At 44.2% G+C, this 15,024-nt stretch overlaps 1 protein-coding gene across 2 annotated transcripts in view; it reads left to right on the top strand.

Moving 5' to 3' along the window:
- Window positions 1-350: 350 nt before the first annotated feature.
- PLD1 (phospholipase D1) overlaps window positions 351-15,024 on the top strand; it is a 192,122-nt gene continuing 177,448 nt past the window's right edge. For both annotated transcript variants that reach the window (XM_044920134.1, XM_021702667.2), the window contains exon 1: window positions 351-378. The gene's annotated coding sequence lies outside the window, so the exon portion shown is untranslated. The remainder of the gene's footprint in view (window positions 379-15,024) is intronic.

Here is a 15,024-nt window from a genome sequence, read left to right on the forward strand (position 1 = left end):
GCCTGGGCACTTGGTGGCTTAAGCGTTCCTGAGAATAATAACATTAATGCTAGTGAACATTCCGTAGGTTGATGCGGTTGAGTCACGACACTCTGGGAGAAGAGAGAAGAAGAAACCGGAACGAGGATAGAGGCCCGGCCGGCAGGCCCTCCTTGTCCCCGCGGGGGCGGCCAACCTGCGCCGCGACGCACCCGGACCCGGCACCGCCTCGCCCCACCCCTGCCAGGCCGGGGCGAATCCGGGCGGCGAGTTCCGGGCGGCGGCGCAGCGCGGTCTCCCCCCTCCCCTCCTCCCGCGCCTCCAGCCGTGCCAGCTGCACCCGAGCCCGGAGAATCCGCCGTCACCGCGCAGGTGCCCGCGGCCGCCTTCGTCCTACAGGTAGGAGCCGCGCCGCCGCCGGGCGCGCCAGGCTCCCGCGGGCGTCTGATTTCCGCTGCCCTCGCTCTCCGTCCCTCCCACCGACCCCGCGCAGCTGGCCGCTCCCCGCCCAGCTCGGACGGGACCTTGGCAGAGGCGTCGGCGGCGGGCGCCAGCTCCGGGCGGCCCCGCGGGACCAGCCTCCCTGGCGGCCCGGGGGCCTGCTGTGCGCGCCTTCGCGCCCGGTTCTCGCAGAGTCGACGCGGACCAACTTCGGCGAGCGCCTTTGCCAGGGCGGGCGCTGCCTGGAGCGCAGAGCCCCGCGGGCTCCAGGGGAGACTGGGGGCGTGCCCTCAGGGTGCACCGCGGGCCTCGCCTGTGCAGTGGGGCTGGTGCCCCCGGGTCCTCTCGCGCGCCGGGGGTTCGCGTGCGCTGCGGGATGGCGGGGATGGCGGCGCTAGGGGACCAGCATCCCGGACCAACCAGGAAATGCTGCGCTCCGAGGCTTAGAGCCCAGCCTGCCAGATGCACGGTCCTGGGCGTGCGGGCACACAAATGCTCTGTGCGCCCACGAGGTGATGACGCTGGAGTCGGGCAAGGGCAAGGGGGCCAGGAGCGAGGCGTGTGTTAAAGGGCTTGTTTTTCTCACTCCAACTCGAGATGTTTGGGACCTAAGTCTCAGATCCAGGAGCGGGGTGCTCCCAGCGTTGGATAGGATCTTGTGACGCCCTTCAGAACTGCCGGAACTACCGTCACGCCTATGTTTGCTTCTTCTCCAAGTCTCGGTTTATTGCCTCCTTTACTTACTCTGGGAAGTACTAGACGCAGGGGCTTAAGACCACAGGATTTCTGTGTTTGATCATCCCTAGGTCTTTTACCAGAATAGAGAGTTCCATTAACTTTATCTGCCGGGTCTGCCAATTTCAGTTGCGATAACCCCTTGTGGGCCTTCTGAGGGCTTTTGGGAGACTAGGTACCCAGAGACATTTGTGATGCGTTAAAAGGGCTAATTAATGGTGGTGTAATGAAAGCGTAAAGAATGAAAAGAATCTACAGCTTGAACTGTTCGCAGAAACCACATTTACATATTGCCTGTTTGAATAAAGATCTTTCAGTATTAAATGTTTTGTAAGGTACATACCAGTGAATTTGTACACTGGCTTTTAGCTTGAATTTGTCTACAGCCTCTAAAGGTTGTTTGGGGATCTTTAAACTAATTGTGCGAGCTCCTAGTGTGTCTTTTCAGGATCCAGTATAACTCACAATCCATATAAAAAGCAGGAGTAGTTAAGGATTTGAGGAAGATGTGTCTTTACCATGTTTGTCCCTGATGTCAGAGTATTTATTAATCACAGTGATAAGTGCTGTATAAAGCTCATTTAGGTTTGTTGATTCACTTAAAACTGGCTAGTGGGAGACCCTGCTCCTTGGAAATTGTCTGATGACCAAGTGTGGGTTTCTTAATTAGAATTTATTATGAAATTCATTTACCTTTAACTCTTCTAGAGTGTTTTTAAGTTGTTTTATTTTTATTGTGGTAAATACATCACATAAAATTTGCCCCTTTCACCATTTGTAAGCATACAGTTCAGTCGCATTAAGTACTTTCTCATTGTTGTGCTTCCATCTCCACTGTCCATCCACAGAACACTGTTCTTCTTTCTTACAGGGTTTTCAGAACATTTTGACGACAATGATTGTGCTGCAGGCTTTAGTTTTCTCGTGAAGCAGAGTTTGAGTTCCTTCTCATAGCTTTACAGAAATGCACTTTTAAAGAGGAAAGGTGAAAAGCCACGGCCAGTGTTTGTGTTTAGTCAGTCTTATCTCCATCAAGAAAGATCTGCGACATTACTATAGAAGGATAAGCTGGTGAGCTATTTAAATTTGCATATAAAAGTATTGTGAGGTTTAGTTATGGAGAGGGAGGAATCCAGGAGGGAGTTATTGTTGTTGATAGTTTCCTCCCCTTAATATCTCACAGAACATTGAAATACTTTTGTCTCCTTTAGCTGTGCAGTAGCATGTATCTAAATGATGCTTGAGCTCTGATCATGGCACCTTTTTAGTAACTAGAAGCAGTTTTGCCCAAGCTAGGTGTTGGGTATAGCTATTTCTTCTGCACTCCAGGTGTTTACTAAACATTGATGCTAGAGGACTCAGCACATGAGATGTGGCTCTTTAAACTCACAGTTGGTCTGAGTCATTGTGTTCAGGAGACAGCTGTCCCTGTGCCAGGCCTGGTTGTATGTTTACAATCCTTTAAGTCTTAGCACCACACAATAAAATGTATTCTCCAGCTGGGCTGTGGATAAATGTTGTTGCAGAATGAAAATGAGAAACTTATAACCTAAATTTCCCATAAGCCCGTGACTTTCCTGATTAGAAAAAGAGTTGTACAAATCATATCTTTTGCTGCAGTGGGAATGCATTCCAGTGTGTTGGTTTCCTTAAATTCACAGTGCAGTGTAATATCTGGATCCCAGATGTTTCGTGCCGGGTCATTCAACAATAGTGTATGTTATGTAAGTGTTTCGTAGTGTCACAGGGTTTGTTTTTTTTTTTCTCTTTCTGTTGTGAAATTTTCTTAATTTTTGAATTTATTAAACACACATTGCAAGGACAGAAGGAAATGATCGGTTTATTTAACCAATATTTGTATAGCTCTTACTACGTGCCTGGCACTATTTCTTTGCATTTTACAAACGCGAACACATTTAATCCTCCTTTAATTACCTGGGAAATAGATAATAATATTGTCTCCGTTTTATAGATGATGTGATTGGAAGCACAGAGAGATCATACAGCTAGCGTATGGCAGAGCTGGAGTCCCATCTCCGGCAGCCTGTACCCAGAATCTGGGCATCTGGGCTTGGCTGTATCACCAGTACAGTAGAACCTGAGATTCCATCCTCCTAACAAATAAACTTTTTTCAGGTTTTGATATTCCTAGCTTGTCCTTGTCCTTAGGGAGAAATAATTTGACATAATTGCAATCAGAAAATCAGTTCGACTCCCTTATTTTTCAGGAGAGGAACTTAAGGGGGAGTTTGGTTATGTCCAATATTTCCAGGGCAGGGTCCTGGAAACCTTCTATTGGGCTAACGAAGCCTTACCTCCTGATTGAGGAGGTTGGGATAGGGATCCTGGGAAGGTCTGGAAAGGCCACGGTGTGTGTTTTGTTTTGTTCTTTTTTTGCGGGGGGAGGAGGGGAGTATTTGCCAATCAGGGGGGAAATGCTTCAGTATTTTAATAATCATTTTGACCATCCTGGAGCTCATCTGCTAAATTAAGTCCCAGGGGATGTCAGGGGTGCACAGAGCAGAAGCTTATGGCCAACTGTGGGCCATGGGAAGGCTTGCTGCTTAGGGCTCCGATCGCAGATTCCTTCCCCAGTTGTCGGTGATGCTTGTGGCCCTGGGCTCCCCTCGGCACGAAGGGAATAGGTTTATTCTGTACTCAATCGTTTTTTGAGCTTTTTGGATCTCGAGTTGGGAACCTTTTGAAAACCTCTGACGCACGAAAGAAAATCAGCCAAGAGCAACATGGAAATAAAAATAACTTCATTTGGTTGGTCCTTTTGTTGAGAGAGAGAGAGATGCAACTAAGGGCATAAACTGACAAACTTTATATTAAGAACAGGAAAATCAAACTTCACTATTCAACAGTGATTTTTTCCCCCCCAAAGTCAGCTTTTAGAGATGTACATTTGGACGAGGGAGAATAAGGACCAAACACAGGAAGAGAAAAATGGTGGGCAGGGAGAGGAGGAGGTGGAAGAGGGCATGCAGAAGGAGAGGACAGTGCTGAAACCTTACCGGTTCTTTCTACAAGGCTGCGTTTCAGTGTGTTACCTCCTAATGCCCTTTGAGATGCCAAACGGAGTTGAAAAGTATCTTTCCTTTGGTTTATCTTGAAGTGACTTTAATGTTGCTTAAAACCATTGTTAATCATTTTTAGTATATGTGCTGCCAAAGCGAGCACTAAAACCATTGTTAATCAACAAAGGATGGGGACAATGAGATATCAGGGGACTCTTTAGCCCTTGCTGGGGATCTTCATACCAATCCAGTCTATTTTTGTTTGTACCACTTTTGTATGCATGGATTTTATATAGAGCATGATATTGGAATCACTAGGTTTGCACTTGTTTTCTTCGTTATCTGTCTTCCCTGTGAGAGGGAAAGGTCCTAGGGGCCATAGGCTGTGTTTCTGCCATTTTTGTGTCTCCAGTGTCCATTGTGGTGAACAATAGTGGTGAGCTGAATGAAAAGGTGCATTTAATGGATGAAGGAAGATGGTGTGATTCATTTTATTCAAAACATACAGATATTTCCCAAAAAGAAGGTTTTATGGCTAATGTTTTACTTAGTTATTTGTTCTACCGTGCCATTTAACTATTCTTACAAATACATTTGTAGATGTGGAGTGAACAGTCTGTGGGATTTATCATCTGTACTCATTTTTTTTTTTTTTTGGCCTTTTTTTTCTGCAATGTTCTCTACCCAAGTTTTGATGAAAGAGTCCTTTGAAATGAGATTGGAGAGGTAGCAATGAATTGGGATGGGGGTTCCATGGCTTGGAGCAGGAAAACAGTTCCAGATGTATGGAGGAGTGGTGATATGAATATGCAGAACCCAAAGTGGGAAATTTGATAAAAAGGGCTGAGTAGGAAGAATAATTAATTGAAGATGAAATCTGACATTGTTTTAAAAACCTCACCATTGTTCCCACTTTGGAATAAAAACGTAGAAGCCAAGGTTAGGGTACAGGATTTGGAGATGAAGGATATTTGTGATACTAACATGATTATGATGTCAAAAAGAACCACTACCACCACAACAAAACAGAAAAAGGAGAGGGGAAATCCAGCCAGAATCCTTTCATCCTAAGGAAAAACCCACCTGTTGGGATATGTAGATGGTAATATTCCAAAACTAGGAACATGGAGCAGGGACTCTAACCCCAACCCTTACCTCACCTCAATCCCAACACCAGCCTGCTACTCTTGTGGCGGGAAATGCAGGGTGATGAGGCACTGACTAAGCAAAGCAGGTCTGTGAGGCTTGTAAGGCACAGCTGGGCTCCACAAAGTCCCCACTGGGAGAGATAATGACTAGGGGCCTCAGCCTTAGGCCAGAGAGCTTGGATGCAGATCCAGAGGACTCTAGCACCATGTGGTGTAAGACAAGTAACTTCAAAATTCTCTATGCCTTAGTTTCTCCATCTGTAAAACAGGCATAAAAGTCATACCTGTATCACAGGACTGTTGTGAAGACTGCAGGAAACAATGCCTAGGAAGTGTTTAGCATAGAGCCTGGAACATAGAAATGGCACGGGAAATGTTCGGTCCCCTCTTTCACACATTGCCCTCCTGTCTCTGTCCCAAATTGCGTAGCAGTGACATCCGTAAATAACCAAGCAAACTGGAATTGCTGCTAGAGTAGACATGATGATGTGGCCCTAATGGGAATACGGCTGAGGGAGAAGTGACTTTTGCCTGGGAGGAAATCTTGAATGCGAGTGAGATTTCATGAGACCTCAGTGATGAGAAGTAGTGGGAAGACTTCTGGCAGCAAAGCTGGTTATAACTAGAGAGGACGAACTGTATGCCGTTGATAATTATACTTTTAGGGTATAGGTTTTGACATTAGCTAGAACATTTGGTTTTTCTTAATCCGTAAGTGTAGCATGGCAAGTAATAGAAGAACCCTGATTCGTTTAATAGAAGCATAGTATTTAATAGGAGAAGCACAATTTATTGCTCTTTACCAGTGAGTGTATGTATAGAGGTGTGCTTTTAAAATGTATTTAGAATTAAGAAGAACAGAGGATATTCTCCAGGTAGGAGTGACCTAGCTCATGGCATGTCAGAAAAACACCCTTCCCGTCACATTCTTCGGCTTCACATTATATGGGAGAAGGGCATTGCTGGCACCATTATCTTTATAAGGGTGTGGGTAATACATATCTGCACGAATCATGGATGGAAATATAGACTGTTCGTCAACCACCTGGACCAGCTATTTTCATGCTTTAAAAAAAATTACGGTTGGGCGCCTGGGTGGCTCAGTTGGTTAAGCGACTGCCTTCAGCTCAGGTCATGATCTTGGAGTCCCGGGATCGAGTCCCACATCGGGCTCCCTGCTCGGCGGGGAGTCTGCTTCTCCCTCTGACCCTCCTCCCTTTCATGCTCTTGTCTCTCATTCTCTCTCTCGCAAATAAATAAAATCTTAAAAAAAAAAAAAATTACGGTTACCATTCTCCATCCCCACCCCTAAGAACCACTTTTCTAAAGGAGCTCTTCTGTGAAATCCCAGTATGTAAAATACCCAAAGGAGAGTTGTTCTTCTTGACAGTTCCTAGATGGGGACAGTGAGCCAGCTGCCTCCTCCAGTCTTCCCTCCCTGACCACCACCTGGCACCAGCTGCCCCTCAGCTCTGGAACCCCAGGGCTCCTAGGAGCAGATGTGAAGGCACTGCCTCAGTTTTCACCTTTCTGAACTGCCACTGCCCATCTCTTGGGATTGTCAGAAGGGTTCTGTTTCTGAAACACTCCAAGTTGGGTTCCACCATAGGGCCTTTGCCTGGTGCTGTTCCCTCTGCCTGGGACACCCTTGTCCTAAGGCCCTGCATGGCTTGCATCTTTTTAACATTTAGGTCCATGAGAAAAAGTTCAAATGTTACCTCCCTAGAAAGGCTTTCCCTGACCGTGAGATCTGCTTCCCCACTCAGTCTGCATTGCTTTGCCCACCGACTCATCCCTCCGAGCCCATTATTATGGGTTATTTTTATCTCAGCACTTATCTGTATCTGAATTCTTCTTCCAGGCTTGTTTTCTTGAATACCAAGTTTTCTACGTAAGAATGTAAAAGCTCTGTGACAACAGGGACTTGCCTGGCACATAGTAGGTGCTCACTAATTACTTGTTAAGTGAATGCCTCTCCAAATTGCTGTTATGAGTGTATGATGTTAGTTGGAACCCTGGTTTCCCAAATGGTTCCAACTGCTCTCCTAATTGTTCTTCTCTGACCCTGCCAATATTATCATGTTCATGGCAATGATTCATTGCGGAGTGTTACTGCCATTTGGAAAAAGGGTCACTGCTGACCAGTGGGAAATAAAATCTGTGGCTTTCTATGTGAATGTCACCTTTCATTTTCAGAGAGCTTATAAGGATTTGATTCAGCTGCACCCACCTGTCCCATGGGTGAATAATCTGTGACAATTAAGCATGAAAGTACTGTAAAGTAAACCTGATCAATTTTGGGAAACTCCTGTTTCCCCCTTCTTTTGAGTGCTAGGAGGGGCAGTTTTGGCAAAGTGAGGGGAACCTGGGGCGTGTGCATCACTCTGTAAGATACCAGGTGGCCAGAAATGCATGTTGGAGAGGTTTGCCCTGTCTGATCTCACCAGAAGGCACTGAGCAGGCTTGACTAATGGCAAGGTAATTTTTGCAGATCTATTGCAAAACAACGTTCTCCAAGCTCAATAGGAAGCCCAAAAGAAATAAGTGAGAAATTTAGAAACTTACATCAGTAAATGCCAGCTTTTTTTTTTCACATTATTAAGGTATTTGCAGATGTTTTGGTCAAAAGCTGCTTCCTTAAAAATATGCATTTAAAAGAAAGATAGCTACAATATGGTATGTTTTTAGAAAAGACAATTTTCTGAGTCCGCCTCTAACTCCATTCTGTGAGCATAATTTCCTCTTTCATAGTCCTGGTGAGACGTTTGAGGCGCACAAGTTCAGTGGCTGATTATTCTTCAGTTCTTGCAGGATCTCCTTTTCCACAAGCAGGACATCTCTAAGTAAGCCTCCTGGACCAGCTCCACTAATTCATCCTTTTGAAGTTACAGACTGAAAATGACCTGATTTGTTAATTGCACAATTTGTCATTCTTAGGCAATTTAAGTGCATTTCCTACAACACACTGGCGCTTATACATGAACTTAAATGGCCTATATTCACAATTAGAGACTGTGGTCATGCTGGAAAGACCTCTGGTCTGATATTCATGGTAACCTGAGTTCTGATTTTGTCTCGGCATCTGACTTAGTGTGACTCTGGGCAATTTATTTCGGAAATTCCACTAGTACTCTTGTCTGTTTCAGGCCCTGCCTCTGAAGCTGGAATGAATTAACCTAGTCCTAGTCACTACCCTCGGGGGATTTACAGTCTAGTTCAGTGGTTCTCACACTCCACTGCGCATCAGAATCCCCTGGAGGGCTCATCAGAGCCCAGTGCTGGGCCTCACCCTAGAGTTTCTGATTCAGTAGGTCTGGGCTGGGTGGAAAATTTGCATTTCTAACAAGTTCCCAGATGATGCTGATGCTGCTGGTTTGGGAACCATGATTTGAGAAGCACTGACCTAATGGTTTAGCTGACACATCAGGAACCACAATTCAAAGATTAAATGCTGTGAAGTAAGTATAAGTAATTTGTAGTGGGAAACAGGGTGTGGAGAAGAGGGTCAAAAGATGAATGAACAGCTGGAGATCTAGGAAGCCCTAATGGAAGAAGGAGAGGTCGAGCAGGATCTTGGCAAGCGGAAAAAGCCTTGATAGGTAGGGCATTTTGGGGGACGGCACCATCCCAATCTTTCGATGGGATGGGGAGTACAGGATGTGTGTGGGAGCAGGGGGTAGTCTAACATAGGTGGACTGAGTGTTGGTGTCAGGGAAGGAACAACCAGAAACAGATGGAATTGAGAATGAGAGAGCCAGGCAGTTAAAACTAAACATGTTTTTGGTTTTTGGATTTTGGCAGCAAGGGAACAGCATGATCAGAACCATGCTTAGGAAGAGCAACCCTGGCACTGTGATGAATAGCTTGGGAAGAGATGGTGATTTCAGGAATTATTAGGGCAGCCCAATCTCCATGCAGGGACCGGGCTGAAGAAGAGCGTGAAGCTAGGAGGGATACAGTTATGGGATGGATCTGCGCAGAAGCCGCAGATGTGGGAGTTGATTGACTCCTGGGGATGAGGGAGATGGAAAAGTCAAGAGAGAGTGAGGATTCAAGTCTGAGTTGTTGGGGAAGAAAGAGAGTAGCCGGATCCCTCAGGGGAAATAGATTGGATAAGAAAAGGAACACATGGAACGTTGGTTTCTTTAGGAGGGCACTGGACCAGAGGCTTTTAAAGGTTTCTTTTTGTGTGATTGTAATCAGTGTTTTGGTTGCTGCTTGTCTGAAACAGCGCAGCAGCTATAGGCATGAAAAGCAAATGACCTGTATTTAACAGGCGCTAATATATTGGTTGATTGGTTGATCCTGGATGATTATTGGCTCTAAAATACATCTGTAAATAACCTTCTTTCTGAACTTACAGTTTTCCAAGTATGTTGACTTGTTCTTGCTCCTTTTTTTTTTTTAAAGATTTTATTTATTTATTTGAGAGAGAGAATGAGATAGAGCATGAGAGTGGGGAAGGTCAGGGGGAGAAGCAGACTCCCTGCTGAGCAGGAAGCCCGATGTGGGACTCAATCCCAGGACTCCAGGATCATGACCTGAGCCGAAGGCAGTCACTTAACCAACTGAGCCACCCAGGCGCCCGACTTGTTCTTGCTCCTCTTTTGTATCCCACGCATGTGGACATTTTCTGCATGTGTTTCCATATATATATTTTGAATAACTAGAGTAGATATTTTCAATCTTTTTTGGCTTGTTCTCCCATTATAACAATCACAGCAGATATTGATATACTTCTGCACAACCCTCTCTTTTCATCCACTGGATCATAAACTCCTTTTGAGTAAAGGACATGTCTTACTCGTTTTTGTCTTCCTCACTGCACTCATCATGAGTGATTGTATAATGTGGCCAGCAAATGCTGGAGGAACTGGATTGAACCACTGAGTAAAAATCAGTTACTATCTGTTTCTTTAGTGGGAGACAAAATGGCTCAGGCAATAAAAAGTATTAGTTTAAAGAGAAATGGAAGTTCATGTATTTTGAGAGGTTGAAAGAGGAAACAATTCAGTAGACTTTCAGGACTAGAACATAGATATTTCATGGACACTTTAGGAACCAGAAGCCCATAAAAACCAGGAGAGCTTTCAGTTCTGTCTTAAATTAGCCATTGAGCCCCTTGGGCCAGACTTTTCAATTCTGGGCCTCAATTTCCTCATTTTAAGGTTGTGGTTGTTGTAAATTATACAATTTTCTACCTGTCTGCACACCCTTAGAATTCTAAGCAGTGAACAGGGATGAGCAAAGCAAAGCATCAGGGATGGGAAAGAGAATGCATATTCTTTGTAACCAGGGTGTGACATGCTAGCTAGAGGCCAGTTTCAAAAGGTCATTACTGCTCAGATAAAGAGCATGGACTCTATCCTATGGGAAAGCCTTGTGTGAGGTGGTTTAATAGGAATGCTATCTGGGAGCAAGAGTGAAGGCCCAGGGAGAGTCACACGGGGAAGCAGGCGTTACTGAATTGGCTGTTGCTAGGAGCAACTAGTTGCTTGATTCCAGGGGATCTTCTCAGGCGAGGTCTTAGGAAATGTCTCTCAGCACAGCTCACCTGGAGAAGGTGAAGGGAGAAGCTTTTATCTGTTTCTCATCTCCCACTGATTGAAGGCAGCTTCACTTTTTCAGATTGGGCATGCCTAATTGCCAGGTGGAGTCCCATGGGCACCTCATGAAGCAATATCAGGGCAGCCTGGGCTGGAGAGGCCCTGTCAGGTTGCACGTATATGAAGCTGGTCGGATTCTTCACAGGACTGGCTGCCATCCCGATGCAGGAATATGAGGTGAGTCTGAGAGGATTTGAAGCAGAGCATAAAAGGTGGCAGACATAGGGAGCTATGGAGGGATTTGAAACAGCAGAACCACCTAGTCAGATTTATGCAGTGGTGTGCTGGTAAATGTTTAACAACCAACTCTCCAGAAAAATAAATGTGTGTGGGGGGGCGTTATAAATTTTCCTGATGTAAAGGATGTGTAGCACACAATTTACAAATGAATAATAAAACATACAATTTTCTTCATTGTAAAGTCCATATAGCTCATTGATTCTGACAGGTTTCTGTTAGTTTTTGCTGAACTCTTTTGTTTATAGCCCAACCTATGGTTACAACTGATGAAAGAGGGTAGTTGATCTTTCCTTGTTACTGTATGGAGTAAGATCAAAGTGAAACAATGAAGGCGTGTCCAAGAACTTCACTTGTTCATGAAGCATCTTTGTGAATTGGATAGTATTAAAAGAATTATTTCTTCAACTTTTCATTTTATTCACAATATACCTACCATAGGCACCACAAATTTTATGAATGTTTTCTCCATCAGTTTTTTAAGCCCAGATTATCAACAACAAAAATCAAACTATAATTTATAGGGCTTGTCAATTTCCATGTGAAACCATTCCCATTATGGTCAATTTCAAGTTATAGGGAGTAGATGCCCCCTAGCACATTTCACAGTGTTTTCACATATGGTCAAAATGGACCTAAACAACCTCAAGGACATAGATATTAGTAAAATGTATTAAAGTAGTGAAGAAGTGATGAATTTTGAGTACTTACTGTCTTTGGATTCAATATAACTTATTTTACTCTAAGTTTATGTAATATGTTTTCATAATTGCTATGTTCAACAACCAAGTCATAAAATTTTTGAAGATTTAACCAGTCAGTTCTCAGGAGCCAGGATGAGCCAGCCCAGCACGCTACTGGAGTTTTAGTTTTAGAAGATCACTTTAGTAGCAATCTGTAGAAATATTTTGAATGAGGGTGTCCGGGAAAAAGTTTATCTGGGCTATAGTAGGTGTGAAAAGTAGAAGACAGACTTGGGGAATGTCTTCAGACTCTGCTAGCATGAGGGTTCACATGAAGTCAGGTTAATAGGGATAATGGAGACTTCGCTGGTCTGCATTCAAACATGAATGTGTGGGGCGCCTGGGTGGCTTAGTCGTTAAGCGTCTGCCTTCGGCTCAGGTCATAATTCCGGGGTCCTGAGATCGAGTCCCACATCGGGCTCCCTTGCTCAGCAGGAAGCCTGCTTCTCCCTCTCCCACTCCCCCTGCTTGTGTTCCTGCTCTCGCTCTCTCAATACTTTGACCCGGCCTTTTATAGTCCCTATGAGGAGTAAACAAGCTTACTTTCAGCTAAGGGGAAATGTCAACTTTTTCCTGTTTGATGTTTCTTGCTGTGTTTTCCATATTAATCACTTCATTTTCCCCCTTGGTCATGGGCCTGATATTTTGTCTCTCACAGTTGTCAGCTGTCTGGTGTGTCAGGCAGTTTTTCACCATGATAGAGTGACACGATGGAGCTCGAGCAGGCGAGGTCACCGCCAAAGTGTGTGCCACCTTGGTGGTTCTGTTCGTGAGCATCCAGAAAGCCCAGCACAACTGAACTGAATTACAGGCTTTGAGGTGACCATGTGGTGTGCGTGCAGCAAACACTCTACCCCAGACACGTTCAAGCGTTGTTGGTTTGGGAGAAATTAGGTGAGGCCACCATGAAGAGACAGAGTCTGTCTAAAGGGATAGTAGAGGGAATTTTCTACATCAGAAATCTGTCGAATAAGTGGATTTGGATGTGACCACAGGCTTGCCATATGAAATTCTACTCCATGGGAATTCAAGTTAGTGGCTTTGGGAAGACATTTGTTGCAGACTGTGAAAACGTTCTCGTATTCTTTTGCCAAAGTGTAGAAGCACGGAGCAATAAAGATGGACTTCTGTAGCTGTCTGCTCTAGTCCTCTTAAACACTCAGTATGTCCCCATGCACGTAGCAGTGGGATTAAATACAGCTATTCCTTATAATGCATCAACATGGATGTGTTAGTCAACTGCTACGGGAATAGGAAAACTAGAGAAAAAATTCCTTGGATCAGCTAGGTATTGTGTTTAGCTTAGAGACCCCCCTCCCCCCACAGTGGCTTTGCTTGTCATGGAGGCATGCAGTTTTGAGGCGGCATGATGGTGGCAGGCACCCCCAGCTTGTCGCTCTCTCCAGCTCTCCAGTCTGCCCTCTCCAGGTTGTGGCGCTTGTCCAAGTTGGCTGCTGGAGCTCCAAGCCTCATATTTACAGAGCAGGCAGAGGAGGAAGAGGGGGAAGAAGGGCCTGCTGTCTCCCAAGGACCTGCATCAGAGTTCTGTCTCTCTTACGTACATCTCATTGGCCAGAGCCGAAGCACCGTGGCCTAGCTGCGGCACTGTGATTAATTCACTCCATCTCTAAATTGTTATAAATCTCATCTTTTGAAAAAATTCACCCCCAATCTTCTGTTCTCCTGATCATTATTGAAAGAGATTGGGAGAGGGCTCATGGAAGAGTAAGATTCTTTAGTTTCTTTCTGGATGATTCTATGCCAAGAGGTCTTCCTCCGTCTTCTCAATTGTAATAACTCCAATATCATGAACCAGTCAGGGTTTACCATGGAGGCAGAGCAATGGGTTATATGGATTAAGGGATTTATTATAAGAAGTTGGCTTACTCAGTTGTGCGGCTTGCTAAGCATGCTTGAAATCCGTAAGAATTTTGACATTCAGGCAGTCAAGAAGAGTCTATCATGAGTGGACTGGATCTTCAAGAACAGGAGCTAAAGCTTGGAGTCTCTGAATTCAGGGAGGGTTTAAGCCTTTTTTTAAAGAGCTCTCAGCTAATTCCATCAGTCCTATTCAGTATCATAATCTTTCTTTTGACTAAATTCAACTGATGACATGCCTTAATTACATCTGCAAGATCCCTTCAAGTAGCACTAAATTAATATTTGATTGAATACCTGGGGAAAGGTGTATGTATTGCTGCCTTCCTTCTTTCCTCCCGTGCTTGAGAGAGACTATTCCTTACCACCAACCCATACTGAAAACATACAAGAAAGGTAATTCTGGGACATGTAGTTTAGTCTAGCCAAGTTGACACACTACAAAGCCATCATATACCATGATTTAGTTGTCATCTAGAGAGAGCTGGGGTAAAAACCAATCAGTGTTTCCTCATTTCTGATATTCTGGAGGAAGGTGGACTGATCTTTCATTGGTAGCTAATGAGAGCCTGGTATTGTGCATTTTAATTATTTTTCTGCTTTGTTTTCCCTGCTCTTTATCGCAGATAGTTAAGACTTTATTCTTGCTGTTTTCATTAAGCAAGTAAAGGGCTTTGAGGCTCATCAGCCATTGTGAGCTTATCAAAGTTAACAGAACTTAAAATTTGCTTTTAGAACTATTATGGCAAGATGTCCAGTTTTTTAATCACATAAATCATTTTTCTCATCTGTACCTTTTCCATCTTCTGCATATAGAGATGTGAATGGTGCCTTTCATTCTTTATTCAAGCCAAAAATAGCTTTGTAACTAAAGGAAAAATTAGCACTGCAAATTTGTTTTTCCTGATGAGACTGAGATGCTCGTTAATCTTTTATTGGAAGAGTTCTCTATATTCTTTTTAAAAATAATGGCTCTATTGAGATATGATTGACATGCTGTAGAGTTCACCTTTTTAGAGTGTACAATTTAGTGATTTTTAGTATATTCACAAAGCTTTGAATTAATCACCACTAATTCCAGAACTGCTATACTCTTTTATATTAAGTATAGATGTGAATATCTTAAGACAGTGAAGAGTTTGAAAAACTTAATTCTGTTATTCGATTTAAATTCACCTGAAAACAGAAGTTGGTGACTTTTGGTAAGGGCAGAGTTGCGAGTGGTTGAGCTTAATTT

Source organism: Neomonachus schauinslandi, chromosome 1 (assembly GCF_002201575.2).
Source record: "Neomonachus schauinslandi chromosome 1, ASM220157v2, whole genome shotgun sequence".
Lineage (NCBI taxonomy): Eukaryota > Metazoa > Chordata > Mammalia > Carnivora > Phocidae > Neomonachus > Neomonachus schauinslandi.